The 15,469-nt window shown below is 42.4% G+C and overlaps 1 protein-coding gene across 2 annotated transcripts in view; it reads right to left on the reverse strand.

Moving 5' to 3' along the window:
- LOC115167849 (FERM and PDZ domain-containing protein 3-like) overlaps positions 1-15,469 on the reverse strand; it is a 136,420-nt gene that overhangs the window by 107,845 nt on the left and 13,106 nt on the right. The gene's annotated exons all lie outside the window — the stretch shown is intronic.

A 15,469-nucleotide genomic window follows, 5' to 3' on the forward strand; every position in this document is an offset into this window, starting at 1 on the left:
GGAAGAAGTTTAAAACGTTTTACTTTATTATATTAAAGCAAAACTTACAGCGTGCAGACAAGTTTGCTGTCACTCAATCTTACAGCGTGCAGACAAGTTTGCTGTCACTCGGTCTTACAGCGGGCAGACAAATTTGCTGTCACTCAGTCTTACAGCGGGCAGACAAATTTGCTGTCATTCACTTGTCGTCACTCTAAATTCTGACAAACAGCTGTAACTTTTTATTGGTAGCAAATAATGATGTTCTGATTCCAGATTTGAATAGCAGGAAAGTAGACCAAGATGTCACACTTTCCAAGTTTTTGTCTAAAGTGCTGGGGAAGGGGTAAAAAAGGCAATTGTTTGGAAAAAGTTGAAAAATGCGGTTACTAAATAAGCTGTATTGCTAGATTGGTAGCAGATATTCAGATTTGAATAGCAAAGAAGAAGATGTCATAACCTCTATCTTTTTGTGTAACTTGTTGGGAAAGTGGTCATTAATTCAGTTGTTTATACAAAAGCTAGAGGAAATGTCATTGACGTGATTAGTAATACAGCTGTGTCATTTGATCGGTATAAGATATCTCAAAGAGATGTAGAAGAAGAAGATTTCATACACTCTAACTTTTTGTCTAAGTTGTTGGGAAAGTGGTCAAAGTAGCTGATTTATGTCAAAAGTGGCATTGTTTACAGTGAATAGAATAGAATGTCGGAGGTTATGATGTCACAATAGTGTCTATAGAATGTTGAGGAAATCCCATGAAAGTGGATGGAGGAAAAAAAGCTTAATAGTTTTAAAAGTATAAACGATATCAAAAAGTTGTGTGTTTGCAACTTAATCAAGACCAGTCTACACGTGTTAAAGTATGAACTGTGTTTCTAGCTTAAACAGTGTAAGAAAAGTAACTTAATATAGAAGAAGAAGAAGTATGTTGAAAATTTAAAGTGGGGACTCTTCCTTCACAAGGGTACAGTAATAATGATAATAATAATAACGATAATAATAATGATAATAATAATGATAATAATAATGATAATAATAATAATAACGATAATAATAATAATAATAATAATGATAATAATAATGATAATAATAATAATAACGATAATAATAATAATAATGATAATAATAATAATAATAATAATAACGATAATAATAATAATAATGATAATAATAATGATAATAATAATAATAATGATAATAATAATAATGATAATAATAATGATAATAATAGTAACAATGATAATAATAATAATAATAGTAATAATGATAATACTAATAATAATGCTAATAATAGTAATAATGCTAATAACAATAGTAATAATGCTAATAACAATGCTAATAATAATAATAGTAATAATGATAATAATAATGATAATAATAATAATAGTAATAATCATAATAATAATCATAATAATAATAGTAATAATGATAATAATAATGATAATAATAATGATAATAATAGTAATACTGATAATAATAATGATAATAATAATAATAATAACAATGATAATAATAGTAATAATGATAATGATAATGATAATAATAATGATAATAATAATAATGATAATAATAATAATATTAATAATGATAATGATAATAATAATGATAATAATACTAGTAATAATGATAATAATAATAATAATAGCAATAATGATAATAATAATAATAGTAATAATGATAATAATAATGATAATAATAATAATAGTAATAATGATAATAATAATGATAATAATAATGATAATGATAATAATAGTAATAATAATAATGGATGGAGGGCAGAGGGGTGTGTGCAGGAGTTATATTGTCACGGTTGTCGTAGGGTAAAGTGGACCAAAACGCAGCAGGAATATGTGCACTCATCTTCTTTTTATTGAGGACAAAGAAGGTAAACCAAAACAAACACGTACACAAAAAAAACACAACGACGAATAACAGGCCGGTAAGGCAACAAAGCTATACCCAGCACAATCTCCCACCAACAACCCATGAAAACAAACTCCTACTTATAGGACCTTCAATCAGAAGCAACGATAGCATTTACATTTACATTTACGTCATTTAGCAGACGCTCTTATCCAGAGCGACTTACAAATTGGTGCATTCACCTTATGATAACCAGCTGCTTCCAATTGAAGGTCCAACCCCAATAAACTAAACATAGAAATAGACTAGAGTAGACAGAACATAGAAATACACTAACATAGAACAGGACGTGACATATATGGGTATGTAACTCTCCACCCACTCTCTTTCTCAATATAGCGAGTGTACCCATGCACGTGACTAGTCTTCATGTGCCTGTGAGTATCTAGGTCCGTCTGTCACTGTGTGTGTGTGTGTGTGCGTGTGTGTGCGTGCATGCGTGTCTGTAAATGCGTTCATGTGTGTGAGTCTTTAGATAATTAACGACTCTGCTTGGGGATGAATGTGACCTTTATCAGAGGAAACATTCTTCCTCTGCTTCACTGAGACCTGGACAGGAGGAGCCAGAGACTGCGCCGCATCCCAAATGGCACCCTAAACCCTTTCCAGTTCACTACTTTTGACCAGGGCCCACAGGGTTAAAAGTAGTGCACCATATAGGGAATAGGGTAACATTTGGGATGCACACTGAGTTTATGGTAATTTAGCATACTTTAACATGTGAATCATTAACCCAACGTTCTTAGGCGTGTTCTGTGGCAGTAATTACTTTCCATATAAACAAACTGAACAAAACTCTATGCATTTCTGATTATGAGCCACTTGAGCCACTCTTGTGGTTCAGCATTATTTTGAATACAAGACTAAACTCACTAGCCCAGCCCCTTAGTTTATGGTTGTTTAGCCCCTTAGTTTATGGTTGTTTAGCCCCTTAGTTTATGGTTGTTAAGCCCCTTAGTTTATGGTTGATTAGCCCCTTAGTTTATGGTTGTTAAGCCCCTTAGTTTATGGTTGTTTAGCCCCTTAGTTTATGGTTGTTTAGCCCCTTAGTTTATGGTTGTTTAGCAGCCCCTTAGTTTATGGTTGTTAAGCCCCTTAGTTTATGGTTGTTTAGCCCCTTAGTTTATGGTTGTTTAGCCCCTTAGTTTATGGTTGTTTAGCCCCTTAGTTTATGGTTGATTAGCCCCTTAGTTTATGGTTGTTTAGCCCCTTAGTTTATGGTTGTTTAGCCCCTTAGTTTATGGTTGATTAGCCCCTTAGTTTATGGTTGATTAGCAGCCCCTTAGTTTATGGGTGATTAGCCCCTTAGTTTATGGTTGTTTAGCCCCTTAGTTTATGGTTGTTTAGCCCCTTAGTTTATGGTTGTTTAGCAGCCCCTTAGTTTATGGTTGTTTAGCCCCTTAGTTTATGGTTGTTTAGCAGCCCCTTAGTTTATGGTTGTTTAGCCCCTTAGTTTATGGTTGATTAGCCCCTTAGTTTATGGTTGATTAGCAGCCCCTTAGTTTATGGGTGATTAGCCCCTTAGTTTATGGTTGTTTAGCCCCTTAGTTTATGGTTGTTTAGCCCCTTAGTTTATGGTTGTTTAGCAGCCCCTTAGTTTATGGTTGTTTAGCCCCTTAGTTTATGGTTGATTAGCAGCCCCTTAGTTTATGGTTGTTTAGCCCCTTAGTTTATGGTTGTTTAGCCCCTTAGTTTATGGTTGTTTAGCCCCTTAGTTTATGGTTGTTTAGCCCCTTAGTTTATGGGTGATTAGCATAATTACAGAAAGTGGCTAGTTGTTTTTTTATTTTCTTACAATGGCTTGAATTTCATTGATTGTTGGTCACTCTGGATAAGAGCGTCTTCTAAATCACTAAAATATAAAATGTAAATGTACATGTGAGTCATAAATAACTCAATAGATTTTTCATTATAAGGCACTTTTACCCATTTTAAAGAAAGCATCATTTTGAATACAAGCCTAAACTCACTGGCCCATCCACTGAGTGAGCTATACAGACATTCACAGAGAAAATCTGAATATTTTCTAGGTTTGATTTCCTCATTATAGCAGTAAAACGTTTCCTCATAAAATGGACTGCATCCCAAATGGCACCCTATTCCCAATGGGCCCTGGTCAAAAGTAGTGCACTATATAGGGAACAGGGTGCCATTTGGGATGCCGTCTCCATGCAGACTGTTTGGTTAGTCATATGAACAGAAGGCAGGTGCTGTTTCTTATCATGTAGCTTCCTTATCACAAGCCATAGCACACCATCACACACCACAACCCTGGTAGAGGAGGAGGAGCGAAAGAGGAGGAAGAGGCTGGAGGAGGAGGAGGAGGAGGAAGAGGCTGGAGGAGGAGGAGGAGGAAGAGAGGAACGAAGGAGGAGGCAGGAGGAGGAGGAGAGGAACGAAGGAGGAGGAAGAGGCTGGAGGAGGAGGAGGAGGAAGAGAGGAACGAAGGAGGAGGCAGGAGGAGGAGGCAGGAGGAGGAGGAAGGAATCTCACTCGTCTAAGAGAGGTATAGGAAGAGAGGAAGAGCGATAGTTCTGGAACCCTTCCAACAAATGTTGATGTTGTTGTTGAACAACTGAATAAGAGACGGTTAAATAAGAGCTGTGTTCACAACAACAACAGCAATTAGACTGCAGACAAAAATAAAATGTATTCTTGTTAGAAACTCCTAATTAGTCTATTCTAAAGGTTCCCCTGGTTGTTTATCAGGTTCTCTTTCATCCCATTGGCTAATCTTCCAACAGTCCATGAAAGACAAGATGATTGACATGCAAACCACAGTAAAACCAAAGCCTGTTTAAGAGTATGTCTGAATGCTAGTTACAGAGAGAGAGAGAATCATCGGTAGCCTACTCAGACTATGTCCAAGTCTTATATTATGCTACCCACCGGATAGCTCAGCATTTTACTGGACATATCATTAAGAACGGCCAGAAGGTACAAGGTGACATTTACGATCTAACGATGAGAGCGGTGTGTGTGTGTGCTTAATTATGAAATAGCAGGAGACATCAGCCTTGCTCACTGTTCCAGCCTATTTCATGCTTCACTGAGCCCTTATCACGCACACACACACACACACGCACACACACACACACACACACACACGCACGCACGCACGCACACACACACACACAGGTGTCTCTATATCCAGAAACCACTAAATGTTGGCGTTAGCTCAATCTAATTTACAAAACAAGGTGTGACAGGAGCTTTATGTTTTAGTCATGTTTTGACAGCTAACAAAACCTGCTGCCTAAACCAAAGAAGTGCATTACAAATGGCATCCTAATTCCTTTATAGTCCATAGGGCTCTGGTCAAAAGTAGTGCACTATAAAGGGAACAGGGTGCCATTTGGGACTTAACCCAGGTCTTTCAAGTCGAAGGTTGAGTGTTCCTGTAAATAATACATGATGAAAACTTTAGCTTATTACTTTTGACTGCGCTGGTTTGTACTGGTACAGTGAAAGGAATAAAATACCACTTCAAACAGACAGACAATTACTGTTCTATCTGAGAGAAACAGAGGAGAGGAGAGAGCATATCTGAATAATAATAATACTCTGTTTTATAGTTACCTCTGTCTCCGTGCTTACCAAAAACAATGTCCTGGAACAATACAACAATACAACTATTGCCGCCACCAAATGTTTCCTCCAGATGTTTATGCAGAACCATAAGGAAAGGTGTGGTTTCACATCTATATCCATTGACAATTACCGTAGCAACAGCTTGCAGGGTCGTTTGTTTTTAAAGTGGTAACCTCCTTCTGAGAGAACCCACAGTATGGTTTACCTTTATCTAATAGGTTAAATATAGGGCCTAACTGTCCAATATATCATTTATACATAACTACCTTATGATATGACATGATATTCAGTAATAAAACACTAACTTATGATATGACATTATAATCAGTAATAATACACTGTAACTTATGATATGACATGCAATTCAGTAATAAAACACATGAGAGATTTGAAAGGCAGTTTAATGAAAAAGTGATGCTCACATGATGATTTACATATTTCTCTGTCAGATGTCACCATAGCAACTCATTGAGCAACGAGCAGGTCTGCTTTTTACTGCAGAAGATCTAAGAGCCTGAGGGGAGAGGAGAGGTAGAGAGAGAGAGAGGAGAGGGAAGAGGTAGAGGAGAGAGAGAGGACGGAGGAGAGCGAGAGAGAGAGGAGAGGTGGAGAGAGGGGATTGTTGGAGAGAGAGGGGAGAGGTGGAGGGAGAGAGGAGAGGTGGAGAGAGAGAGGAGAGGTGGAGAGAGGGGATTGTTGGAGAGAGAGGGGAGAGGTGGAGGGAGAGAGGAGAGGTGGAGAGAGAGAGGAGAGGTGGAGAGAGGGGATTGTTGGAGAGAGAGGGGAGAGGTGGAGGGAGAGAGGAGAGGTGGAGAGAGAGAGCAGAGGTGGAGAGAGGGGATTGTTGGAGAGAGAGGGGAGAGGTGGAGGGAGAGAGGAGAGGTGGAGAGAGAGAGCAGAGGTGGAGAGAGGGGATTGTTGGAGAGAGAGGGGAGAGGTGGAGGGAGAGAGGAGAGGTGGAGAGAGAGAGCAGAGGTGGAGAGAGGGGATTGTTGGAGAGAGAGGGGAGAGGTGGAGGGAGAGAGGAGAGGTGGAGAGAGAGAGCAGAGGTGGAGAGAGGGGATTGTTGGAGAGAGAGGGGAGAGGTGGAGGGAGAGAGGAGAGGTGGAGAGAGAGGAGAGGTGGAGAGAGGAGAGTTGGAAAGAGAGAGGAGAGGTGGAGGGGTGGTGAGTAACAGTTTGTACTGTATAGACTCCTGGGTCTGCATCCTACAACATCCATTTCTGTCTCTCGCTCTCTCTCTCTTTCTTATGCTACATCTCTCTACACTCATTCTCTTGTTTTCTGTTATTCGCTCTCCATCTCTCTTTCTCATTCTCTGTCTCCTTTCTTCTTCCCTCTGTCTCTGTTTCTCTGTCTCTTTTTTCCTGTCTCTGTCTCTTTTTTCCTGTCTCTGTCTCTGTTTTTCTGTCTCTCTCTGTCTCTGTTTCTCTGTCTCTGTCTTTTTCTATATTTCTCTCTCTCTCTCTGTCCTATCTTTTTTACAAATACTTCCTCTACCTACAATACAAACTCAGTCTCAATTGAATGTCAAATCCCCCAACACTCTTCTGGATTGAATAAGCATACACAGAGCTATGTGCTGCAGTTTGTCACATCAATGTGATTTGGGGTTTCTATAAAACACTGTTTTTGTTGGAAAATAATATTGTCTCGGGCGTGTACAAATACGCACACAGACTCTCACGGACACACATGCATGGCCACACACAGACTCTCACAGACACACATGCATGGCCACACAAAGACTCTCACAGACACACATGCATGGCCACACACAGACTCTCACAGACACACATGCATGGCCACACACAGACTCTCACAGACACACATGCATGGCCACACACAGACTCTTATCTCCTCTGATGTAATGATGTCACGGTATTTCTCTCCTTCAGATTCAAGTCCATTTCACATGGCAGCTCATAAAAGGAGTCCATCATTGATTTATGAAAGCAGATGTGTGTGTGTGTGTGGGGGGGGGTGTATACGTACGTGTTTGTATGTGTGTGTGTGTGTGTGTGTGTGTGTGTGTGTGTGTGTGTGTGTGTCTTTGTGTGTGTGTGTGGTGCATATGTACGTGTGTGTGTGTGTGTGTGTGTGTGTGCGCGTGTGTGTGTCTTTGTGTGTGTGTGTGTGTGTGTGTGTGTGTGTGTGTGTGTGTGTGTGTGTGTGTGTGTGTGTGTGTGTGTGTGTGTGTGTGTGTGTGTGTGCACCTGTCCTTTCGTCTGCTGCTAAGACAGCCAAATAGTGCTTATTCAGAAGGCTAAAGGTCTGCGGAGTGACACAGAAAGTACGATAACTAATTGAGCTAATCTTCATTTTTCAAACTCAAATTAAGTCAAAAGTAGTGCACTACATCGGGAATAGGATGCCATTTGGGACGAACCTATAATAGCTTCATTAGGTTGGTGATTAGAGAGAGAGACAAAAGAACAGAGTCACCCAGTGTGACAGATCTCCTCATTACAGAACAGAGTTGTGACATGGACGAGCTTGTGAAGCTGATTCATTTAGAGAAATGACACCCTATATACACTCAGATAACACCCACTCTGTTCCTGCACCCTAAATGACACCCTATATACACTCAGATAACACCCACTCTGTTCCTGCACCCTAAATGACACCCTATATACACTCAGATAACACCCACTCTGTCCCTGCACCCTAAATGACACCATATATTCACTCAGATAACACCCACTCTGTTCCTGCACCCTAAATGACACCCTATTCCCTTTGTAGTGGACTATACCAGACTAAGGCTCTGGTAGACAATAGGGCCCTATATAGGGAGCCATTTGGGACGTTTCCACTGTTTATTTAACTATGCAAGTCAGTTAAGAACAAATTTGAATTTACAATGACAGTCTACCAGGGAACAGTGGTTAACTAACTGCCTTGTTCAGTGGCAGAAGGACAGATTTTTACCTTGTCAGCTCAGGGATTTGATCCAGCAACCTTACGGTTACTGGCCTAACACTAGGCTACCTGCTGCCCCTCGTTTGGTGATGGACTGCATTGAATTCTAACCACTAGGCTACCTGCTGCCCCTCATTGGGTGATGGACTGCATTGAATTCTAACCACTAGGCTAACTGCTGCCCCTCATTGGGTGATGGACTGCATTGAGTTCTTTAGTCAGGAAAAAGGTACATCTAGATGTAAGAAACTGGCCTCTAACGTGACATTTAATCAAGATGATCTAAACCAGGAAGTTCCATTGAGATCACAAATCTCTGCTTGCTAACACTTCCCAAGACCTGGCCAAGATTCAGAATGACTTCAGAGCAATTTCCCCATAAAGAAACCTTCCTGTGGTAAAATGCATATGACTTTAATGGAAGGTCTAGTAAAGGCTAGCAGTGCTTGAAAAGTGCAGCTTCATCCTTTTGACCTGTATATCAGTAACGCAGAGGTATCTCTGGCTCTATACAGTTTCTCTGGCTCTATACAGCTCTACAGTACCCCAACACAGGTATCCCTATATATCACTACAGTACCCCAACACAGGTATCGCTATATATCTCTACAGTACTCCAACACAGGGAATCTCTATATATCTCTACAGTACTCCAACACAGGGAATCTCTATATATCTCTACAGTACTCCAACACAGGGAATCTCTATATATCTCTACAGTACTCCAACACAGGTATCTGTATATATCTCTACAGTACCCCAACACAGGTATCCCTATATATCTCTACAGTACTCCAACACAGGTATCTCTATATATCTCTACAGAACCCCAACACAGGTATCTCTATATATCTCTACAGTACCCCAACACAGGTATCCCTATATATCTCTACAGTACCTCAACACAGGTATCTCTATATATCTCTACAGTACCTCAACACAGGTATCTGTATATAGCTCTACAGTACCCCAACACAGGTATCCCTATATATCTCTACAGAACCCCAACACAGGTATCCCTATATATCTCTACAGAACCCCAACACAGGTATCCCTATATATCTCTATAGTACCTCAACACAGGGAATCTCTATATATCTCTATAGTACCCCAACACAGGTATCCCTATATATCTCTATAGTACCCCAACACTGTTAGCTCTCTCTCAATATAATTTCAATTCAATTTCAATTATAGGGGCTTTATTGGCATGAGAATCATATGTTTACATTGCCAAAGCAAGTGAAATATATTTTTGTTGGTTATGTTGTCGTATTTGTGTCTAGTGGGGTATATGGGGGAGGGAATGCTGTCACCTCCAGGTAGGTGTTTGTCCCCCTGTGTGCTGAGGGTGTCAGGTTCTTGTCCAGTTCTGGCATTTAGGTCGCCACAGACTAGTACTTGTCCCTGGGCCTGAAATGGTTGATCTGGTTGATTCTAGGATGGAGATGCTGTCATTGTTAAAGTATGGGGATACTATTGGGGGATATATGTTGCACACATGAGGCCATTTTTCTCTGTTGAGATCATTTCCTTAGTAATTTCTAGCCAGATGTAAAATGTTCCTGTTTTGACTAATTTAATAGAGTGGGTTAGATCTGCTCTATACCAAATTAGCATACCCCCTGAGTCTCTTCCCTGTTTCACAGGAAACATAGTTTCATAGTTCGGTGGATGGGACTACCTGCTCTCTGTAACCTAGAGGGCAACCAGGGGGTCCGTCTCCTCTATACCACCTGGTAGTGTGGTGGATGGGACTACCTGCTCTCTGTAACCTAGAGGGCAACCAGTGGGTCCGTCTCCTCTATACCACCTGGTAGTTTGGTGGATGGGACTACCTGCTCTCTGTAACCTAGAGGACAACCAGTGGGTCCATCTCCTCTATACCACCTGGTAGTTTGGTGGATGGGACTACCTGCTCTCTGTAACCTAGAGGACAACCAGTGGGTCCATCTCCTCTATACCACCTGGTAGTTTGGTGGATGGGACTACCAGCTCTCTGTAACCTAGAGGGCAACCAGTGGGTCCGTCTCCTCTATACCACCTGGTAGTTTGGTGGATGGGACTACCTGCTCTCTGTAACCCAGAGGACAACCAGTGGGTCCATCTCCTCTATACCACCTGGTAGTTTGGTGGATGGGACTACCAGCTCTCTGTAACCTAGAGGGCAACCAGTGGGTCCGTCTCCTCTATACCACCTGGTAGTGTGGTGGATGGGACTACCAGCTCTCTGTAACCTAGAGGACAACCAGGGGGTCTGTCTCCTTTATATCATGTTTCTTGTAGGATGACAATGTCTGTATTTCCAATTTCTTTGATCAAGTCTTGGTTCCTGCTCTTTAGGCCAAGGGCAGATGGCCTCAGACCTTGTATATTGCAGGATGAGATAGTAAAAGCTTTGTGGGGCCACAGAGACAGATCATAGGCTGTTGGTGGTGCTGCTCTATGGGACAGAGATGACAGGAATCACTGTTTTTGATGGATCATGTGATGGTTCAAAGAGGAGAGGACAGGATGAGGAGAGGGAAGGCTGGGAAGGAGAGAAGGAGAGAGGGAAAATTGGAGAGAGGGAGAGGTTGAAAGAGGGAGAGGAGGACTGAGAGAGAGGAGGAGGAAGGGAGGGAGGGTGGGGAGAGGTAGAGAGTAGAAGTGGAGTGAGGGGGAGGTGGAGAAAAGGAGAGATGAGAGGGGGAGAAGTAAAGAGGTGTAGAGAGGGAGAGGTAGAGAGAGAAACAAGTGAAGTGAGGAGGAGAGAGGGAGAGGTGGAGAAAGGAACAGGTGAGTGAGGGAGAGGAGGAGAAGGGGAGGGTGGAGAGAGGGGGAGATAGAGAGTAGAGGTGGAGTGAGGGAGAGGTGGAGAAAAGGAGAGGTGGAGAGAGGGAGAAGTAGAGGTGGAGAGAGGGAGAGGTAGAGAGAGGAACAGGTCAAGTGAAGAGGAGAGAGGGAGAGGTAGAGAGAGGGAGAAGTAGAGGTGTAGAGAGGGAGAGGTAGAGAGAGGAACAGGTTGAGTGAGGGAGAGGAGGAGAGGGAGAGCTGGAGAGAGAGAGAGGGAGGTAGAGTGAGGGAGAGGTGGAGAGAAGGAGAGTTGGTGGGATGTACTGTAGAATACAGGAATCTAACAGAGAAGGCCATTGGATCACACTGGTAGGTTTGATCCCTTCAACGTTCTCTCTCTCAGTGGCTCCACACAGGCTTTGATGGGTCTCTGACTGTTTGCAGTGGGGAAACTAACCCGCTACAAAGAAACGCATGTGTTGCTCCTCACTCAGCAGGCAGGCTGGCTACACTTCTCCCTGTGAAGTCAGACCGGCTGAATTCTGTACTCTGTAATGTGTTGCTCCTCACTCAGCAGGCAGGCTGGCTACACTTCTCCCTATGAAGTCAGACCGGCTGAATTCTGTACTCTGTAATGTGTTGCTCCTCACTCAGCAGGCAGGCTGGCTACACTTCTCCCTGTGAAGTCAGACTGGCTGAATTCTGTACTCTGTAATGCTTTGGTTGGATTGAACAGAATAACTACAGTACAGTATGAACCAGGTCACGTGACAGCAGGTAACTCAGTACTTGATCCTACTTCAAACACCAGGTGTTCTTACGGCATGGCTAAAGGGTAATCCTTTACCCCTTAGACTCCATCCCAAATGACACACTTTTGGGGACCTGGTCGAGGAATAGGGTGCCATTTGGGATGCATTCTTAGAGTGGAAGACCTTAGAGAGAAGATCTGGTGGGAGAAGGTTTCTCTGCATTCACAGTGTGATGGATGTACTACTACTACTGGTTAATCCCTGTCTAGTCAAGCCTTATCTCTAGCTATGTTCTGGTAACAGAAACCAATGGATTATCCGCATTACTACAGGTACCAACAAGGTATTGTGTGAGTCCCAAATATTCCCTACATATGGGCTCTTGTATAGTTCACAACGAATAGGGTGCCGTATGGGATGTATACGTCAACTCATTCTGTTGTGGAAGCACAGGTCTTATCTCTAGACCAGGTTGTGTTCTACCTACCTGTCTTATCTCTAGACCAGGTTGTGTTCTACCTACCTGTCGTATCTCTAGACCAGGTTGTGTTCTACCTACCTGTCTTATCTCTAGACCAGGTTGTGTTCTACCTACCTGTCTTATCTCTAGACCAGGTTGTGTTCTACCTACCTCTCTTATCTCTGGACCAGGTTGTGTTCTACCTACCTGTCTTATCTCTAGACCAGGTTGTGTTCTACCTACCTGTCTTCTCTCTGGACCAGGTTGTGTTCTACCTACCTGTCTTATCTCTAGACCAGGTTGTGTTCTACCTACCTGTCTTATCTCTAGACCAGGTTGTATTCTACCTACCTGTCTTATCTCTAGACCAGGTTGTGTTCTACCTAACGGTCTTATCTCTAGACCAGGTTGTGTTCTACCTACCGGTCTTATCTCTAGACCAGGTTGTGTTCTACCTACCTGTCTTATCTCTAGACCAGGTTGTGTTCTACCTACCTCTCTTATCTCTAGACTTCTACCTACCTGTCTTATCTCTAGACCAGGTATGTGTTCTACCTACCTGTCTTATCTCTAGACCAGGTTGTGTTCTACCTACCGGTCTTATCTCTAGACCAGGTTTTGTTCTACCTACCTGTCTTATCTCTAGACCAGGTTGTGTTCTACCTACCTGTCTTATCTCTAGACCAGGTTGTGTTCTACCTACCTGTCTTATCTCTGGACCAGGTTGTGTTCTACCTACCTGTCTTATCTCTATACCAGGTTGTGTTCTACCTACCTGTCTTATCTCTAGACCAGGTTGTGTTCTACCTACCTGTCTCTCTAGACCAGGTTGTGTTCTACCTACCTGTCTTATCTCTAGACCAGGTTGTGTTCTACCTACCTGTCTTATCTCTAGACCAGGTTGTGTTCTACCTACCTGTCTTATCTCTAGACCAGGTTGTGTTCTACCTACCTGTCTTATCTCTAGACCAGGTTTTCTTCCACCTACCTGTCTTATCTCTAGACCAGGTTGTGTTCTACCTACCTGTCTTATCTCTAGACCAGGTTGTGTTCTACCTACCTGTCTTATCTCTAGACCAGGTTGTGTTCTACCTACCTGTCTTATCTCTAGACCAGGTTGTGTTCTACCTACCTGTCTTATCTCTAGACCAGGTTGTGTTCTACCTACCTGTCTTATCGCTAGACCAGGTTGTCTTCTACCTACCTGTCTTATCTCTAGACCAGGTTGTGTTCTACCTACCTGTCTTATCTCTAGACCAGGTTGTGTTCTACCTATCTGTCTGAAGGGGGCTGATAATCTATATCTCTCTGAGCTCATTCCAGATGCTCACACCCACACTACATCTTGTCACACACACACACACACACACACACACACACACACACACACACACACACACACACACACACACACACACACACACACACACACACACACACACACCACACACACATACACACACACACACACACCTAAAGACATCAGAGGCCATGCGACAGTGCGACAATCACAGGGGAACTCGGTACCACTACAGACTCTCAGTAACAGTTCATCTACTAACCCTAACCCTAACCCTAACCTTAACCCTAACACTAACCCTAACCTTAACCCTAACCCTCTCAGTAACAGTTCATCTACTAACCCTAACCTTAACCCTAACCTTAACCCTAACCCTCTCAGGATCAGTTCATCTACTAACCCTAACCCTAACCTTAACCCTATCCCTCTCAGTAACAGTTCATCTACTAACCCTAACCCTAACCTTAACCCTATCCCTCTCAGTAACAGTTCATTTGCTAACCCTAACCCTAACCTTAACCCTAACCCTCTCAGTAACCCTAACCCTAACCTTAACCCTAACCCTCTCAGTAACAGTTCATCTACTAACCCTAACCCTAACCCTAACCTTAACCTTAACCCTCTCAGTAACAGTTCATCTACTAACCGTAACCTTAACACTAACCTTAACCCTAACCTTAACCCTAACCCTAACCCTTCTCAGGAACAGTTCATCTACTAACCCTAACCCTAACCTTAACCCTAACCCTCTCAGTAACAGTTCATCTACTAACCCTAACCCTAACCTTAACCCTAACCCTCTCAGTAACAGTTCATCTACTAACCCTAACCCTAACCTTAACCCTAACCCTCTCAGTAACAGTTCATCTACTAACCCTAACCCTAACCTTAACCCTAACCTTAACCCTAACCCTCTCAGGATCAGTTCATCTACTAACCCTAACCCTAACCTTAACCCCATCCCTCTCAGGAACAGTTTATCTACTAGCCCTAACCCTAACCCTAACCCTAAGCTTAACCCTAACAGTTAGGGTTAGGGCTAGGGCTAGGGTTAGGGCTAGGGTTAGGGCTAGGGTTAGGGTTAATGTTAGGGTTAGGGTTAGGGTTAATGTTAGGGTTAGGGTTAGGGTTAAGGTTAGGGTTAGGGTTAGTAGATTAACTGTTACTGAGAGGTTTAGGGTTAGGCCTAGCCCTAACCCTAACCCTCACCCTTACCCTAGCCCTAACCCTAACCCTTATCCTAACCCTAGCCCTAGCACAGACTGTTTATCTGTAGAGACTCTCATCCTCTGTCATAACAGTAGCAGACTGTTTATCTGTAGGTACTATCTGTGGGGGGGGGGTGGTAATGATATAACACTGTGTGTTGTGTGTATGTGTGTGTGCATGCATGTGTGTGTGTGTGTGTGAGTGTGTGTGTGTGTTTCTCTGTGTCTGTGTGTGTCTGTTTCTCTCTCTCTCTCTGTGTGTGTGTGTGTGTGTGTGTGTGTGTTTGTGTGTGTGTCTGTGACTGTCACACACACACACACACACACACACACAGATGACAATCAAAGCGAGGAGATGTTTGGATGAATGACAGGACAGACGGTGCAACACTGACGCACACAGTACTGGTAAAGCATAAATAATACATTGAAATAGATGAGGAAGTCTACAGGAAAAGAGAAATGATTACATGCACCAATCAAACATTTATTACACTTTTGTAACAGACCCAACGTTTAGAAAGACACCTGGAAATGTTGAAGTTTCTGCAC

Source organism: Salmo trutta, chromosome 3, assembly GCF_901001165.1.
Source record: "Salmo trutta chromosome 3, fSalTru1.1, whole genome shotgun sequence".
Taxonomy (NCBI): Eukaryota; Metazoa; Chordata; class Actinopteri; order Salmoniformes; family Salmonidae; genus Salmo; species Salmo trutta.